The following is a 5567-nucleotide window of genomic DNA, read 5'->3' on the forward strand; positions in this document are numbered from 1 at the left end:
TCTTTGTTTGCCTGTGTCACCATCCAATGTATGTGTATGTGTTGCCCTGTGTCCCACAAAGTTCTTGCCGCGGTTATCTAATGTTAATGAAACAAGGGAAAGGGTGCCGACTTGCTGCTGTAGGATACAGGAAGACCAAGAGACACGTGACCAGAAGACGACAAACGCAAGTTCTCAGACTGATCTGAGAAATTGCATGTGTCGTCTCCTGTGTCCTTATCTCCCGGTCTTCATGGATCTGGTACTAATACTTGTACGTAATAATAATTGAATTGTAATAAATTGTTTTAATAACATCCCGTTGCAAATCGCGCTTACTGCCCAAGGAAGCATACCGTAGACCTTGTCTGAGTGATGCGTAAAATCTGTATGTCTATGTTATGTCTACCTGTCTGCTTGTTGCCTTCTGCTGCATAGTTAGTGTATAGGGTTGTTTGCGCTCTAAGACATACAACACGTACGCGCATGCGTACTTTAAAGTCCATGCGGATACAGGAATGCGTCATGTGTCTCCTCCAGTCCTAATTTGGTTAAGACGGGTGCATTCCTTTGCAGTGATGCAAATTTGACGTCTCGCAAAGGAAACGGGCATAAAAGCGTGCACTTTCCCTAGGGATCTCACAGAACGGCACCAGTTGCAACGTTCGACGCCTAATCGAAAATGGAGCATTCCTTCTCGACTTGTTTTATTTTGCTCGTCCTCGGACTCATCATTTCATCTGCAGCTGTACAAGCCACCGGGAACAATGGACAGGTAAGCCGCACTTCCGTTTGTCTCTTTTGACCCGTTATTTCATTCGGTGTCATATTTTTAGACAGCTTACACGATTGTAGGTCTTACGCAACTCAGGATACTCTCTTGCGAAAGGTTTCGACAAATTTTAGGAAGCTACGCATAGTTAAAGGCTATGAATTCTTTTTTTTTCCAGTCTCAGGAATGCTGTTCCCTGATTTCATACTCATCTGCTCAGTGGTTGATACTTGGACGCTAAAATATTAACGAATTGGAAAGCAACACAGCGTGGTAGAACGATTCCATTGAATGATCAGACGCATGTAGTTCTTGGAGAGCCCGATGAAGATGAATTAAATATACCTTCATTGATGTGAGAAATTTTTAGATAAAAGACCGCTTCGAGAACGTCATGTTTCATCTGATACATCGGGTATATTTTGGACAGTTTCATCACGTATGCGATTGTCCGATACAAAAAGTTGAAGCAACTGTATAACGTGATTTTCAGCGTCAGCCGTCTGTGAATCAATATTCAATGGTGCCTATAATACAATAGTTGAAATGAATCATCATCATACGATGTCTGTCGATCAGTCCCGTCGTGCCTTTGAATCTGACGCTGTAAAATGCGTCCCGCTTCCAGACTCTAACGACAGCTTCCGCGCAACAACAACGACAACAAATAAATGAATGATAATGAAATGGGGGAATTCGCGCAGATTCTGACACGCGCGTGGAATTTTAATACGTGACATAAGAATATAGATCTTTTATCTTTCGACGTCAAGGTGGCGTTTGTGGACCGTTTTAATGGATTTTTTTTATTTATAAAGCAGCGTCCCCTTCACAATAAGCATAGCACGCAAATGACGGCTAACGAGGCTACACAAACAGGCATTTTGCAATCTGCGTGCCAAATTTCATCTGCCTACAGCAAGAAGGGAGCGAGAAGGGGGTACTAACAGGACCGGGTCGACGTTGTTGGCCACACAGAAGTGGGCTAACGAAGCGAGCGACAAATAGCAGTTCAGCGTATTGTGAACCAATCGGAACGCTTGGACTACACGCTGCCGGGGTCACGTAACGCGCGTTTTCTGTGGGTGACCGCGACATCTCTGCTCGTTCTTCCCTTAACAGCTTATGCTGAGAAATTCCTGAATGCGGAATTAGTCACCTCTGTGAATTAAAGACTGACTCCGGTCTGAATCCAATATTGGGTGGGAATGTCACTCAAGAGATATTCAGTAATAAGGTTCCAGGAATAGTCCAGTCAATCAACCCTGCACTATTAAAAATGAACTTCACCGCATAGCACGCTCTTAGCCAACCATCATCTCGAATGATATCGTTATAAGCCCTGATTTGTTGAAAACGGGGGGGCGTACGCTTTTTTTGTGATAATTATGAACAGCATAAGTGTCACAAAAAGGCGTACGCCTCCAGTTTTCAACAAATCGGGGCAGAAAAAGATATCATTCGAGATGATGGTTGGCTAGGAGCGTGCTATGTGGTGAAGTTCATTTTTAAGACAACGGCAAGCCCTTTCACCATCATCACCACCACCATCATTTTTAAGAGTGTGTGTATGAAAAAAGGAATCTGGCCATTAATGAGACCTGCCAATACCTGAAGCTCTGCCAACTCTTTGAGCTCTCTGGCCAATCACGAGCCAAAATACAATTCGTTATTAATCCCACACTCTTAGAAACGAACTTCACCGCATAGCACGCTCCTAGCCAAATATGATCTCGAATGATATCGTTATCTGCTCTGATTTGTTGAAAATGGGAGGCGTACGCCTTTTTGTGACATTTATGCATAATTGTCACAAAAAGGCGTACGCCTCCCGTTTTCAACAAATCCGGGCAGATAACGATATCATTCGAGATCATGGTGGGCTAGGAGCGTGCTATGCCGTGAAGTTCATTTTTAAGATGCCCACTTCTGTGTGGCCAACAACGACGAGCCTATCCTGCCATTACCCCCCCCCCCCCCTCTCATTTTTTAGAGTGCGGGCTATCCAACCTATATATCACCTGTAGGTGCCGACATTTTCGGGAAACTGGATTGAATTAGACTGAATAGGATATTCCGTGACGACCTACCAACATAATGGATTTTGCGTCCACTTTTATCGTCTCCATCGAACGGAGAGTGGCATGCCGGGTAGGCGCAGAACAGCAGAAGTGCTTGCTCGCGGAACCGATTGTTGGAACAGACTGCCGATATTATACGTAACTAGCTTGAATCAAGAATGGGCAAAGGTGTGTATATGAATAGAAGTCTGCCATAGCCTGTTGTCATTCTCTTGTGTCATTTAGCATGTGATGTCTTGTACACGTCTTCCAGGCGCGCTTTCAATAAAATTTTCCTGTCAAAAAGGAGCGCTAAGATGCATCGGTCAAGATTTTAAATTCTGCTAAATAACACATAACAGAAACCCTGCAAAACGCGTGTGTAATAGGGCACTACTCTGAGCTCTTCCCACTAAAATGTGGACGTCGCGCAGGAATGACGTTTCGAAGAAGAGTAAGGCCTGATGAACACTGACATTACAAACGTACGTGAACGCACTGGTTCGAGAGATTCAAGCGCTCATCCTGCGTTGTAGACTGGCCATTGCGAACAGCCAAGACTGCAAAGTTGTCTTTTAGGACATTAAGGACCTAACATAAAACATAAGACATTGTTTCTCCTCTCTCAGGCTATCGGGAAGCAGTCGGTAAAACGTTGTCGATATCGGACAGTTCTGAGCCAACGGTCTCATGATGTCGAGATGGCAATTCTCCTAGGCGAATGTTTAAACGATTCGAACGTTAAAGCGCCTGAAGCACACTACCAAAAACGCAACAGGGTAGTCAAAAGGTGGCATGGTAGGCACTCCAATAAAATGAAACGTGGAGCGGAAAACTAGATTGCATGCGGACAACACTGGGTCTAAAACGAAAGAAGTTTTCTATACGTGTGCGCTACGTAGCCGCCAGGACCAGGCAGACACAGGAACATAGATCAGTGCTGCTTGACGAATTGGGGGCAACTTGCCACCGGGCGTCGCCACAAGCAATTTTACTCCAATTTGCGAGCACATTCAAAGTATCAAGCCTTCTCTGTCAAGTTTATGATTTGTGTCCCTGGGTATAGCCAAGCGACAAGTTGTTCAACAATGCCGTCAACATCAGTTGATCACCTGAACTGATTCCCGTTAGCATTGTATAATGTATAGCCTTGTTTTCGTCTAACTGATAGTATCAAGATCTGACTTTCCTTTCCCCTCTCCTGCGGTCAGCACATGTCAGCTTCTTTGTACTTTCTGCTTTACTCCTATATGTGCCTTGTGTTTTAGACAAAGTGCTACCGGACGAAGCGTATGCGCTCTGCGCGAAAGCTTATGTTTAGTTACATAAATTCTTTGCATGTTTCAGTCTCTTTAAAAACTGATAAAGAAAAGCATACTACTTTGAACACACTTTATAGACATCTTCTTATTCATTATATTTGTCTTATACAGGAGCAGCGTGGTTGCGCGCCACAAAGTACAGAGGAACGTATGAATTTGAAGGAGCCAAGAACCGTAGGTGCCGGTCGCCACCAACAGAAGCGTAGCTACTGTCGTGAACTGATCTGTCCGCGAGCATGCAAAGACCAGCCACCTGAATGGGAGCAATTCTGCGTTAACATGTGCATGAAGACAGCAGTACACATCCCTCTCTGCGCTAAGTAGAAGCAGTGATGAATCAAGTGCCGACGCCTGCTTAGCATGCAGCTATGTACCGGTAATAATGAGCTCCTCCCTTTTTCAGAAGGCTTGTAATCTTTCCATGCGATGCAATAAATACGAGGCAGACTGCTTCTAAATAACAACAACAACTTTATCTTGTGACATGATGTATGGGGAGTTTCATCTCTGGAGCGATACTCTACCCCAATGCGCTACCCCATATACCCCATGGGGTAGCGATACTCTACCCCCAATGCTGGCGGTGACTTGGGGAATGAAATAATGGCGCCTTCATAATATGGATCCAAGTCCGATGGTGTTGAAAAAGTTCCAAGGAGCTTTGAGGGTATAGAGCGTTTGTGTGGGGGCGGAGTTGGCCAGGGATGAGCGATTTTCATCCAGACAGGGGCGAGCGTCCAGCTGATTAGGAGACCCGGAGAGTGCAGCTCGGGAAGGTTGGTACTGTGAGTAATGGCTTATATAATTTTGTTATTGAAACCAACAAAAACTTAGAATAGGAACGGAGTTGCCTCAGGACAGAAGCCGCCGATATTTCGAACAGTAACTTCTTCTTCTGGGCACCGTCCTCATCATTGGCATGGTATTTAAAGGGTTAGGTGTGACGTGTTTAAAGGTTCATGCGAATTGTGGGTCAACAGCCCGGAGGGAAGAAAGGGTCATTTCTTCCCTCCGGGCTGTTGACCCACACCGCTTCGTTGGATTTCTACCCATCTAAAAACTAAGAATGTCGTATAGAAAATAAAGCGATCTCAGTTGTCCCTTGAACTAAACCCACAATTATAATAATATAATAGAAGGTAACAGATAGACATCGATATTATAATAATAATACAGAAATTAAAATGAAATCTACGTGATAAAGGAACTGTCGGAAAGGGGAACAAAAAAATAAAGAGAGAAACACTGTCAAGGAGCCCGCGAAGAGGGAATCACACACGTAACATGAAAAACGGTTAGGAGCAAATAAGATGTATTTAAACAAGAACTTTCGTGCAAGAGACTGCACTTCTTCAGGTGGAAAGTAAAAATGGAACTGTTGATGGAACTGTAAAGGAACTGTTATATTTCCCACGTACCCCACCTTACTCTTTC

The 5567-nt window shown here is 44.3% G+C and overlaps 1 long non-coding RNA gene across 1 annotated transcript; it reads left to right on the top strand.

Annotated features, from left to right (window-relative positions):
• Positions 1-440: 440 nt before the first annotated feature.
• LOC135367797 (uncharacterized) lies at positions 441-4603 on the top strand. Its single transcript, XR_010414520.1, has 2 exons — positions 441-754; positions 4245-4603. It is a non-coding gene; the product is annotated as an uncharacterized LOC135367797 (long non-coding RNA).
• Positions 4604-5567: the final 964 nt, after the last annotated feature.

This window comes from Ornithodoros turicata, chromosome 9 (genome assembly GCF_037126465.1).
Source record: "Ornithodoros turicata isolate Travis chromosome 9, ASM3712646v1, whole genome shotgun sequence".
Taxonomy (NCBI): domain Eukaryota; kingdom Metazoa; phylum Arthropoda; class Arachnida; order Ixodida; family Argasidae; genus Ornithodoros; species Ornithodoros turicata.